General features: G+C 42.3%; 1 protein-coding gene across 6 annotated transcripts in view; it reads left to right on the top strand.

Moving 5' to 3' along the window:
• Nucleotides 1-12,781, top strand: part of ADCY7 (adenylate cyclase 7) — a 58,758-nt gene that overhangs the window by 5,558 nt on the left and 40,419 nt on the right. The window contains exon 1 of one of the 6 annotated variants that reach the window (XM_085235110.1): nt 3,649-4,627. The exons of the other annotated variants lie outside the window; for them this stretch is intronic. The gene's annotated coding sequence lies outside the window, so the exon portion shown is untranslated. Of the gene's footprint in view, nt 1-3,648; nt 4,628-12,781 lie in introns of those variants that run through there. 6 annotated transcript variants of the gene reach the window in all.

The following is a 12,781-nucleotide window of genomic DNA, read 5'->3' as shown; positions in this document are numbered from 1 at the left end:
TGTGCTGACCGATCTGCTGGGCTGCTGCTGGAGGGTGGCCGGCACTGCGGCACTGGGTGGGATGGGGGAAGTGGTGTGTGAGGAGCACAGCCGTGTTTGTGAGATATGCTTTTACTGCAGTAAACCAAAATGAATCGCAGAGGAGAAGAGAAATTGTGTGTTGTCGTTATGAGCGCGCTTTAATCAGAATTAATCTGGGTTTTGAGGTGAAAACCCTCTGAAAGTCCTTATTGCAGATAAAAGCAAAGAATCAATTGTGATCTTTACTTACTCACCCGATCTGTGGTACATACACTCGTGTGTGCGTGCCCTGTGCACTTCATTAGAAGAGATCCAGCAGGAGAAGAGAAATACAGGTAAAGAATACTCCTGCCAATTTATAACTCGTGGGTTGCTGGCTGATGTATTTCAGTAAGAAGCCTGAAGGGAGCGTCAGCATTGCAGTGTGTTTCCTCACGTGGGGTAGGAAGAACATCTGCTGCCCTGCCCATGGCTGTTCTGAGCTCAGGAGCTGATTGAGGTTTGGCTTCTGGGGGCCTCGTTTTGCTCTTCTATGGATGTTCATTTGCAGCTCATGAGTTTAAGAATTCTTTCTCAGCGAGTGCTTTACATATGTCCAGCAGAACGCAGCTTCTTTTGGGAATGTCCTGGAAATGTCAGATTGCTTTCTGTTTGCTGGTTATGTGCAAATGACTGTTGATGGCTTAGTAAAGTGTATTTTTGGAAAATATTCCCGTGTCTGAAGAGGAACAAAGGAGTAAATTGAAGTCTGGGTGGGATTTGCATGGTGTGGCCACGTCTATCTGTGGGACAGGGCAGCTTGCCTGCTTCTGAGCTGGTTCTGGAACTCTGGGCAAAGTGTCAGTTTCTGTAGCAGATATATATATATTTATATATATATATATAAAAGCAGGGGTTTTTTTGTTTTTGTTTTTTTTTAATTTTAAGTGGGAACGTTTTCTTCCAAGGGAACAGAACAAGCAGGATAGAGGAAGTGGGAAGGCAGTGTTGTTGGACTTCAGGAGACAGGCGGGGGCCATTCCCTGCTGTTGGGCACCAGCTGCATCCTAAAGCTGCGGGCAGCCGGAGCAAGCCGGGCTGCATTTTGTGTGCCATACTGCTGATGGAATTGTCAGCCCCACTGCAGTACTGCGGTAGAGATATTTGCACTCCTCTGCTTTCCTTGTGCAGTGGGGTATCTTGTTTTTGATTTTGTATTCTCTGCTTTTGGATTACAGTTAGCAAACTGATGCTACGCAGCAGTTATAAGCCCTCCCTCCCTTCTCTCTCATGGTGCTGCACTGTAGAAGAAGGCAGGAGATGCATCACAGCACTGCGGAGGCAGACAAAACTAGGAGCTGATCTGAGAAAGTGAGAATTTAGTTTTGTAACTATAAACAACATGCACAGCTTTCAAAGAAAGTAGGAAAAAAAAGCAGCATAGTTACTTTGTAAATCTAATTGGACACGGATCTTACAGCGCCACAAATATGCGAGGTCTCACACAGGCAGAGTTGTTCAACCCCGGGAGCTGAGGTGTTGATTGCCTGCATGCTGGGAGCTCACTGAGCCAGAGAGCTTTGGTGACATCACTTGTCAGCAGGAGCAGAACTGGGGACTGCTACCTTGCTTCTGGCCAGGTGCAGACTGGTTAGCTAACAGCCTTACTGGACAGTGGTGATTAAATTGGGATTCATGAATAATGTATTGGAAGAATAAAATAATTGTTTTGTTGTGTTTTTGTTGTTTTATTGTTTTTTTTTTTTCCCCTCTAGATTTTGGACAGATTTAGAATCAAGTTGTTCACTTTGTTATATTGACTGTGTGTGTGTTCTGTAACTGTTTATAAAACATGTCTAGACAGGGAATTTGGGTGTAGTTGTAGCTCAACTGGTTTACCAGAGTGGCTTAAACACTTGTTTTAAATGTTGAATCAGTTTTGCCCTACATTCATCCAGGCTGTCAGAAATGCATTCTGCTGTACTTCACTGAGATGTGGTTCCCTCGCCAGTGATGGTTAAGCTTTTCTTAGTTATCTCCGCTGCTGAAAAATACTGATAGCTGTATACGAAGAAAGCTAACTAAAATGTCATTCCTGGAGAATACAGAATCAAAAAGCTGCTGTGCTTGTTTGTCTTTCTGGATGGTTTCTCATCTCTGTGTACAGGTATCCCAGGCATCATTCTTTGATCTTGTGCATTTACAGATGGATAACCAACGTTTTAAGAAGCACTTGCCAAAAAAAAATCACACTACTTGATGGTAAGTCTATGAGGAGTGCTGGCTGCAGAAAGTGTGGATGCGTAAGCTGGTTAATTTATTTTCTCATTGAAACCAAGCCAGGGAGTGAGGCAGCACTTCTCCAGCACACAGTGTATTCAGCGTGCTGAAAGCTGTGCTAAGTAACACCGTGTGCAGTTGGAATAGTTGGAAAGAGGATGATGTGTTTCTGTTCTTACATGCTGTGAAAACATTCTCACTAGAAACAGAGGGGTTTCGAGAGCAGGAAAAGGTGGCTGAGGGGGTAGAAGAGGAATGATTCCTTTGACTGTGGCTCTCATTTGTGGAAACAGGCTGACTGCAGGTTGTAGGCAGAGAAGCCCTCTCCGCAAGGCAGCAGTCAGTAGTGCTGTGCCCCCATACGTGAGTGCACTGAGCACTTTGGGGCTTCAGAACTGCTTGGTGCGGTGCCTCTGCAGGCTTGTTCACTGGGCCTGGGCCTTGGAACAGCTGTCCTGGGCCTTAAAACCAGCACTGACTCTGCAGCCGTTTCAAGTAAATTGCTCTGGAGGCCCATGTACCAGTACCACTGGGCTCCTGGGTGCCTGGGGTAGCTGACAGTCACAGAGACACCAGCTAATTGTGGGCCATGTTCTGAAGAAGGCTTTTAGGTGACGCTGAAGATTTCCAGTCAGTGCAAAATGAACAATTTTGCATGCTGTTCTCTGAGCCTCCCTTCTTTGACATGTTCCCTGGGGTCTGACTGATGCTCTCCTGGGCTCCCATCTCTGTGCTTCACACTTGGTACAGGCCTATCTCTACCTGGCAGAAGGATCCAGGCAAGCCCGGATTCTCTCACCATTCCCTCAGCTGCTGCCTGGCTCTCTGTTGGGCACAAACCCCTGGGTGGTCTGTTGCGTGGTTACCATGCAATTTGAGTTCAGACCTGAAAAACTGGTTTTTATGGGCACTAACCACCTGTTCTGTTAGGGAACAGCCCAGGTAATTGTGGATGGTCTTTAATGATGCCTTGTTCAAGTGCAGAGGCTGAGCACCACTCCTTCTTCAGTACACTGCAGTACCATCTATCCTCCTAACTGGGCTCTGGGTCTTGAAGAGGGATGTTACCTACAAAGAACTAGAAATGTCCAATTGACATTCAGAATATAGATGTCAGATCATGCGTAATCAAAGGAATTTGTGGAGCGGAGCCGTATTTTGCATCTGTGTTTTCTCTCCCTCTCAAGAATGGTGCACAGTCAGGCAGTCTGTATGTCTGCTGTCATGTTGGGGCATAGCAAAGTAATTTTGGTCCTGGTAGCTCTTAGCTCCTGCCTGGGCAGGTGACTGGTCTGCATGAAAACCTGGGAGGATGACTGCAGAGAAAGTTGCTGAGGAACGAGCCATAATGCCTCTGTGTGCATTGCCATCCTATGTAAGGTACACATGAGACAGTTTGTTCTGGCTTCATTTACAGGAGGAGATAGTTTGTACATTGGCAGTTGTTAAAGGAGACTTTACATGTTATGAATCCCCATAATTTCCGATACTGAGTGGGTTTGTTTTCCCTCTTTAATTTTTTTCAAAAGCGTTTTAATGCAGTACAGCTTCTCTTTCTCATGCTTTCTGAATTTTCACCTGTTTTTGACATAATTTCTCTCTGTGGGCAAGTGCTGAAAGCTCTGATTAAAACACACAGTTTTGTGATTTAGTGTTATACTAAAAATGTCAGCTAGCATAAATATTCTGATAAAGCTGTAAGCTTGTCAGCCGGGAGGTTAAATCATTCTTATAACTTCCTTCCTGCCTTAATGGAAAAGGCTTCAAACTTCTGTGCACTTTAATTGGGCCTGTAACTTTTGTGTATGTTTTTCTACTCATTCTAGATTTTAAGCACACTAGATGAAGGAATATATGACCAAGGTTACATGCTGGGTTTTGGTAGCGTGTGAGACAGTGTTGTGTTGGGGCTGTTATCTTGTTTTTACTTTTCTGTGCAAGTGAATAATTTCTGTACAAGAACTAGCGGTAAGGACCTTAAAAGTAGGAGTATTGAAACAAACCTCTGGTTTTTTTAATTGATGAGATGCTGGTGTTTCTTTTGTTTCACTTGAGTCAGAGTGAGCATGCACGTTTCTCTTTGGGGATTCATTCGCATAGGTTTACCATGCAGTCAGTGAGTTCCTTGATGCTCCTGAAGATTCACCAAATATTTGCTGTTCCTTAGGCTGATCTGTTAATGGCTTCTGTAGGATCATAAAAGGGTGAACTGGGAGAGACGTTTGTTTGCTCGGAGCAGGAGTGGCTGATCCCTGGGAGCAGTGGGGAGCCCAGACCTCTGGCCCCATCTGCCTGTGCTCTGGGGCAGAGCTCTCTGGCCTCCCCTCTGCAGACTGCAGGAAGGAAGGTGGGGACTGCGTGCAGACTGGTACTTAATTCAGCATTGTTGCCTTTTATTTAAATGACACGTTTCTCCATGCTTTTTTGTGCTAGCTTCCAATCATCATCTCAGCCAAGAGGAAACCTTTGGGGAAGCTTAAAGTCAAACAAAACTTGAAATAATTGTTGTATTAGTTAATGCATTTCCTGTTGTGAATACCATTTTCTGTAACTCTTAATATTTGTTTATTTTAGGTGACTTACATTCTGGCTTTATGCTCGCGGTACAGGTTTATTTTCACCCATGATGTTGATAATGCAGACATCTAGTGCTCACAGTGCATGCAAAACATCTCCTCGTCTTGGCATGGTTGATTGCAGCTGCTATATTTTTATTTTATTTTTTTTAATTTTGTGCGTCATCCTGTCTAAGAATTCAGGATTTCATAAATCAATGTTTTGGGTGGGGAGTTCAGTGAATGTTAGTTTCTTTGTTCATTGTCCATAGCATTATCTCAATATAAGAACTTATTCTTCTACTGTTCTTAATTTGTGCTCAGTACCTCTTAGTGACCCTGCACAATTCATTTCCCAAAGGGACGTTGCTTGTACTGTTGGTACCTTTGTTTCAAACCTGCTGTGGTTTAACTAAATGTTACAGCATTTCTATGGCTGTGTGTAACACGTAGAGTAGCTAAAAATGTAGATGTGCCTGTTCTGTGCGTGGTTTAGGTCACTGAAGGGTTGCATATGGTTTGTGTTTTTTCTTACCCTGAGATGTTTGGCTGCTGGCTCCTGAATGAAGCAGGCTACGTGTTAGGTATGAATACAGGGTTTGTCACGTCGCACAGGCTATTGCATTTCTGCTTCATTTGTTAAATTTTTGCCTTTGAGACACTTTCTTTTTTCAAGCATTATGGTATTCCCTATTGAAAGTTTGTCAGAGACCGTTAAATGGCTTAATTAAGTGTCAACAGAAATATGTGAAGGAAGTTGTTAGAGTAAAAGCAAATTTTGGACATGAAAACCTTTCAGAGTGTGACGTTAGAAATACAAAACGTGTACCTGTTTGTGCCTTTTTCTTTTCTTTCTCATTGGGAAATAGTATGTCTTTCTAAACTGGAAATGAAATGCAGGATGACTTGGTTCTGTGATTTGCGTAGATGTGTAAAAATGTGTAAAACATATAAAATGCATATACATAAAAATAGTCACAACAGAATTGATATTTCTCTGTGTTTGTACTAAGAACTCTCTTATTAAAAGCATGAGCTAAAGCTTTTTCTTTTGATTGTGAAACTTCTTCATTTAGTCCTCCCCCTGACATGCACTTACATAGAGATACTTGTGGTGTATGTCTTACCATGTGACAGTCTAAGACGGAAGAATGGATTTTTTCCCATGTGAAGTTACTGTTTTTTAGGCAGCACTCAGCATGATTTAGCGGTGGAAGCATAAACCTGGCAGTCAGCAGATGCAGTTGGTGTTGGTAGGGTGATCCTAGCAAGTCTGCTTTTCTTCTGGCTTTTTCTGCCTGCAAAACGCTGATGCTAACAAGAGTACAGGAGGTGTTAGGTGCTCCTCTGGGAGGCCCCTGGCAAAAGCAGAATGCGCTCTGGGCATTAACAGTAACTTGGCTGCTGGAAGTTACCCAAATAATACCCAAAGTATTAGCAATATATTCTCGCTCTTTCTGAAAAATAAAATAAGAGGTCTTTTTCTAATAAGCAAAAGCTTGGATCCTGCTCTGCAGCTCGTGCAGAGTACTGGCTTCTGCCGGCGCAGAGCTGCGGGGATGGCTGCAGGGCAGCGTCTGGCTCAGCACTGACTCACAGGAAGGAGAGCTGCTGCCCGGACCGGTGCCGCTGCTCAGCTCCATCCAAGTGGTGCAACCGCAGCCCTCCGCCCTGCTCGGGGAACACGCCTCGCGTTGCCTTGATTTTCAGTGGGGTAAGCCAGCCTGGCTGGGGGGAGGCTACTCTCGTGTGTACTTATTGGTTCCCCTTTCTTAAATTCTTGAGTATTTCCCTGGGAGTATGGACTGGCTGTAACTGAACTGGCAGTCACTGCTGCAAGCATTAAAATAGAGACTGTCCTGACTGCTTGCTTACCTGAGCAGCCTGTTTTCCCCAGGCAGCTGATCTTTCCCATCACTGAACCTTCCCTGGCATCTCTCTGGGCTCGGGGCATGCAGGGGGCACAGCTCCTTTCTGCCTTCGCCCTGCTCCTGCTGCCAGCCGCAGCACCTGCCCTGGCTGCGCTGTGTAGCTGTGCTGCTGGGCTTATTAGGGGAAAAGGAACGAGAACCGAGAGGCGCCAGTAGGTTATTTTTGAGCTGAATTTGCTGAGTGTGGGTCTAGAAATAGTTGCATGCTCATAACGAAACAGCTGTGTCGCGTGGTGACAAGGTAGGAGCAAGCAGTGGGGAGGGAGAGAAGGGGAAGCTCCTTTGAACAACTGTTACCAGCAAAGCCTCTGTCCCAGAGCTGGAACCAGGTCCAGGTGTGTAGTTGTTAAAAATGAGCAGCAGCAGTACTCTAGATTTCTGTTCACTAAACTAATTTAAACCAGAGAGGGAAGGAGGTGAGTTGGGCGGGAGTTGATTCATTAATGTGTGCACTTGCCAACTTGTCATAGCAGCTGTTTGGACTTGAGTACATCCCTGGCAGCACTACCTGTCGTTTCACTGTAGGCCGTTGGCCTCTTATATTAGGGTTCATTTACTTGAGCAGAAACTTATACTTTAGAAGTAATGAAATAATGGCAATAATCCACCAATCAGGTTGAACCCTACATTAAAAAATGTAGTGATTGGGTTACAAATATGAGGAAGGTACGCAAGAAACCCTGTGATTTTATCTGCTGCTCTGCCTTGCTGTTATTTAGATATATTGAAAAAGCCACCTTTAATTCAAACCATAAGTGAAGGATTTTTTCCCGCTTTCATAACTGAATTTGCAGCACTGATTGACTCTGTTTCTGTAACTGCCGTGACTATTGCTGGGAGCCGAATGACTGGCATTCTGTTATCCTCAACATGCATTCTTATTTAATTTTATATTCAAAAATAAGTATAATAATATTATGCAATAACTTAATTATTTTTATGTGATATTTAAAGCCTGGCATTGTGCTTCCTGCCACGGCCAAACAGACTTTCTCCTTCAGGGCTAATTTCTGGAAGTATAAGATTAAAGTTGAGCAAAAAATTTAAGTGCAAAAACTGATGTTTCCTGTACTGCATTGTTATAGTCCAAAATGATTTGTGTCGTACAAGCTTTGGATTGTTGTCTTAAAATGTTGTCTCTTAAAATGTCTGAAGTATTCATTTATTTTGTCAGCACCTTTGTGGATGGGTGCTGGTATTAGTTCAGCCCCTTTGAGAGACAAAAGGGAGCACGCCTCACTCAAAGCCAGCCAGCGGGAGATCTTGGGAGAGCTGAAAGTTAGAAAATGGGTTTTGAGCTCTTTGCTTTAACCACAGTGGCCATCCTTCTCATTCGTAGGCTGAGAGCTTCAGATGGATTTGAGAATTTGTATGTGCACAGGATGGAAAGAAGGGATTGCAGGCAAGAGAAATGGCTCTGGAATTTATTATGTTTTAACCACAGGATGTGGTTGTTAAAATAATATCTTGGGTTTTTGGCAATGTTTGTATTTCAGGCCTGCTCTTAAACTGTAGTGGGCACTTGAAGTGGAAGTTAAAAGCAATCAGAATTTTGAAAAGTAGGGAAATGGCTGTGGCACTAATTAAATGGGTGTTTTATGCTTCCATGGGACGTCCCTGATTTACCGGGTAAGATCTTGCCAGCAAGCTATCAAGCCTAGGTTTTCTTCCCAGGTTTGCTTCTGAGGAACTTCATGGTTTTCATGCTTTTCCTGTGTATGGCTGCTTGCTTTCCCCTGGTGTTTCTATTTTGGATGTGAAGTCTTTGAATCATGGATTATCTTTTAGGATGCTACCATCTGGTCAGATCATAGGGCTTCTGCTGAAGTCCATTTTTAGTCAGTTTTTTTGATATATAATATTTGGAGGGAAAAAAGAAAAAAGCCAAAACCGCGTATTTCTTCCACCAGCAATAAGAGAGAAACTTGGGATTTTATGGAGTTTAGTTACATAGTATAGTTACATTTTCATTAAAAAACTTTGCCTTTTCTCAATTTTGAATTGGTTACTTCCTAAATTGTCATTTCTGTCCCTTTTTATTTCACTATGCTCTCTGACCTGGTTGTGGGTGACTAGTTGAAGCGCATCACTGTATTATCAGTGTGGCATATTTTCTGTCTCCTCTAGTAGATCCCACAGCTCTCAGTTCTGCAGTGCTTTTCACTGGGACTAGTTTTGGTGTACATCCACATCTTGTCTGTGCTGGTGCATCCCTGTTGCTATGAGCCCTGCCAAGGTACAACGAGCGCCAGTAGGAACGTGCTGACAGGAGGACGGCGTGTGTTGGAGCCTTGCTGGGTTCTGGCAAAGAGCTGCCATTGATGCTGGAGAGCTGCAGGAGCTTGCAGGAGCCGTGTGTACTTTGCAGCTGCCTGTAGTAATGGTGTTTCTATCCTTGCCTTTACTTATAAAAAAATTGCAATTCTAGATGAGAAATAGTTTAAACGTGAACTACTGGTTGCTAAGTTCTTAATTACTTGCATTCTTGCACCAGATTGAGAACTCTAGTTACTGAAATTTAAAAGCACTCCAGCAGTGCCTTTAAAACTGTTGCAGCAATAAAGATCATAGCAGAAAATCTTGGAGACCTTGGAGTACTTCTGGGACAGGCTCTGCATGTGTCTTATTACTTCAAACTTCCTGCTTTCAGGAAATAGTTCCTGTGTTAATGAAATATTACTCCCCGGAGAGCAGGAACCAGTCCTTGCATAGAAGTCCTGTTTTCTAGGCATATCCAGAGGGACATCTGTAAGATGCTGGTAGCCACAGAGTTCCAGTGTAACAAAAGGTGAAATGAAGGAGAGAACTGCAGACTGACCAGGAGCTGCAACTAGTGCAGTCAGGCTGCTCTGCTCTGCTGTTGTTTAGAAAGTTTAAAATTCATTTTATGGGAGGAATCGATACACTTTTGGCTTTTCTTGTGGTTTTCAATGTAATTTTGAAGGTAGTACAGGAGAGGAAGTAGTCCCAGTTTTATCTAATGCTGTTTTATTCTGACTTTTGTTCCTAAGCATTTATTTCATTTCTCCAATAAGCTGTCTTACATGTCGCTGATTAAAGTAAGCTGAAAGCCAAGCATCTGCTCAATTTATCTTTCTTTAGACTGCTATTTAGGATAACAAGGAGGAAGTTTTTTCCTGCTAAACTGTAAAGTAGAAGGAAATGTCTTAGTCTATGTATTAATTTTAGTTTACTTCATTTATGCTTGTTTATTTCTTAAAAAAAGAGAATATGAAATGTATTTTAAGGATTTCTGAAATATATTGGAGAGTTCTTAATTATAGACTCTCGTTTCTGCAGAAGATAACTTTAGCAGTGTTATGAAATGGTGTCTGAGGATCTGCCTTTTAAGATACTGAAGTATAGCGTGACATGTTAATGACCCAACTTACATATTTCCTGAAAAAAATCTTTTGTGTACGTATTCCAATAACATACATTTTGTTGTAGATTTGGTAAAAAAGAATTCCAAACCTGGACCTGCTAAACACTTTGTCACTATATTTTGCCTAAAAAGACTTCAAGTGAATGTCAGTATTTCAGTTCAAAGGTGGTATGAGAGATTTGCTTTAAAATTTTCTCATTCTCAGTATGATTGTGATTAATTTGATCTAAATTAAGGTATTTCCACAACTGTACAGATGCAGGATGAGCATTCAAGGTAGGGCTGGAGCACCATTTCTGTTACACCTACTGCCAGGGTAAATTCTTGAGACTCATTTAAGTTAATAAACAAACCAAATAGATAACCAAAAACCTTGCAGTGCTTCTTTACAGAAGTTTGTGGAGGCGTCAAATGAACCAGTAAGAATGTCTGAGTAAGGAGATTGTGAACACTTCTTAAAAAACAGTATCCAAATTCAGTAATGGATTGTATTAATGTTAAATTAAAGAAGCCGCTGATCAAAAGTTGGATGTATATCTCATAACTGGACCAAGAGAAGAACATGAAGGGGAGTGCTTTGTAGAAGAAAAATGAATCTGAACTGCTACTTTCAGACTTTCTGTATGATTTCTGTAACCACAATGAAATGTGAATTTCTGCAGGTTAGTTGTTGTGCTGGTGAGTGATGAATGAGCAGATGTCTTGAGTAAAACTGGGAAAAAGAAAGTAATCTGGGAGGTCTGTACTCTGAGGAGGTGTTACTTTTGGGTAAAGTACGGTAAGTCTGGGGTTTTGTGATACAAAACTAATCTGTCCCTCTCCTTGGAACTTCTGTTAAGTCACATTTGTTGTTTCTTGAAGTTAATGAACTCTCTCTAAAATTGGCTGAGAACTGTTTTCATCTCTGTCTTCTTCATACAACAGATTTCTTCATACTACAAACTTAAAGAAAAGGAAAAAATCGTAAGAAAATGAAGTAGTAGACAAAAAGTTTTGCTAAAGAGTGAAGAGAAGAGATGTTATTATTGGTATTACAGCTTGGCTGCAGGTTTTTCACCCTGTAACAGTTTTAGCTTGAAAAAGACACTTTTAAAAAATAACAACAACAAAAGCTATAGAAAAGAAAGAAAACAACCAAACCAAAATCAAAACGGATTTGTGCCGCAGGTGTACCATTGATCCACCAGCTCAACAGGACGTAAGCAACAAATTGGTAGGTGTGAAAAGCAGCTGCTGTCAGAGCAGCAAGGTGCCGTGCTCGTGGTGGAGCTGCTTAAATGTGCCTCAGTCAGGAGGAAGATAGCCTGTGCCCATTCTTAGGGCAGTAGGTGCCTGTGGTTAGCGCTGAGCGCAGGGAAGTTTGTCTGTCTTTCTGAGCAAGACAAGGCTCAAAGTACTCAGCCTGCGTATCACTTCCTGAAACTTGCTGCTTATCAGCAGAGTGCTGTGTGCTGACAGGCTTCAGCTACAAAAACAAAATAACCTTTTTTCCTCTCTGTAGATGTCTTCAACATCTCTTCTCTTGCTTGCTGTCTCTATTTTCAGTGCTTGTGTTTGCTGAGAAACTTGCTTCCCTTGGGTCCTGGTCCTGACAGTGCTTCCAGATGAGCAGCTTGGTGCCAATGAAGTCAGTCTTACATATAAGCCTTTGTCAGAGGCTCTGGGGAAAGTTGTATTTTCAGGAACATCTATAAAAAATAAAATAAAACTGAATTCGGTGAAATTTTGGGAATTTGGCATAGTTCTCAACGTAACCCTCTACTAGCTGGTCAGATACATTGCAAATACACATTAAAGCAATGAAGTCCCTTCACAAATACTGAAAACATCAGCGCTCAATTCTTTTTCTCTTCTTCCAAAATCTCTGACCAGTGTTCTTTCTGGATGGTTTCAAAACAGCATCACAGTGTGTTTTTCTAAAAGGCGTTATGCAATTCTGAAACACCTCAGCTATCGGGTGTTTCCCTCCCTGTCCCACCTGAGAGCCAGTAAGCAGCTGCCTGGCCCTGTCCCTGGACAGCACTGACCCATTTCTAAGAAGCGTGAGGCATCTGTCTGATCTGTCTGCTGATGACCAGGGAGTCATCCTTAATGCTAGAGAAATACCGGGGTGTGAGTGGAAACTAGCTTGGGCATTCTGGATTGAACATGTACCTCTATTAAGGCATACAGAGGTTAAAGTCTTATTTTTATCTACATGTACACACGTGCATACATGTGCTTGGTGGGTTTCTAGCTGCTATGATAGATCAACTCTGTGAGATGTTGTTTTGCTTTTTTTAATTATTTTTTTTCCTTTCTGTTTTAGATTCAAGGCTGCCAGCAGCCTTTGTCATGGTCTTGACCTTTTTCTTAAGAATCTTTTCCAGTTTCCACCTGACTTTTATAAATTCTGATGTCCGATGGTGCGGCTTGCTGAAGCTAATTGCTGTGCAAAAAGTAATCTGATTTGATTACAACTTGTCCTCGTTCTTATGTCTGTACTGGACGTTTAGCCCATTGTGACAGAAATACTTCCAGAGGCTTTGATGCTGAGTAAGATTGTGTCCAGATGTGTGTGTTCACGTGGACAGAGGTTTCTTTAGATAAGAATACAAACATTCTAACATGTATATTGTTATCCTTTCTTA

This window comes from Meleagris gallopavo, chromosome 13, assembly GCF_905368555.1.
Source record: "Meleagris gallopavo chromosome 13, MGAL_WU_HG_1.1, whole genome shotgun sequence".
In the NCBI taxonomy this organism is placed as follows: domain Eukaryota; kingdom Metazoa; phylum Chordata; class Aves; order Galliformes; family Phasianidae; genus Meleagris; species Meleagris gallopavo.
The sequence above is the reverse complement of the archived record's forward strand: the minus strand, read 5'-3'. Positions and strand labels throughout refer to the sequence as shown.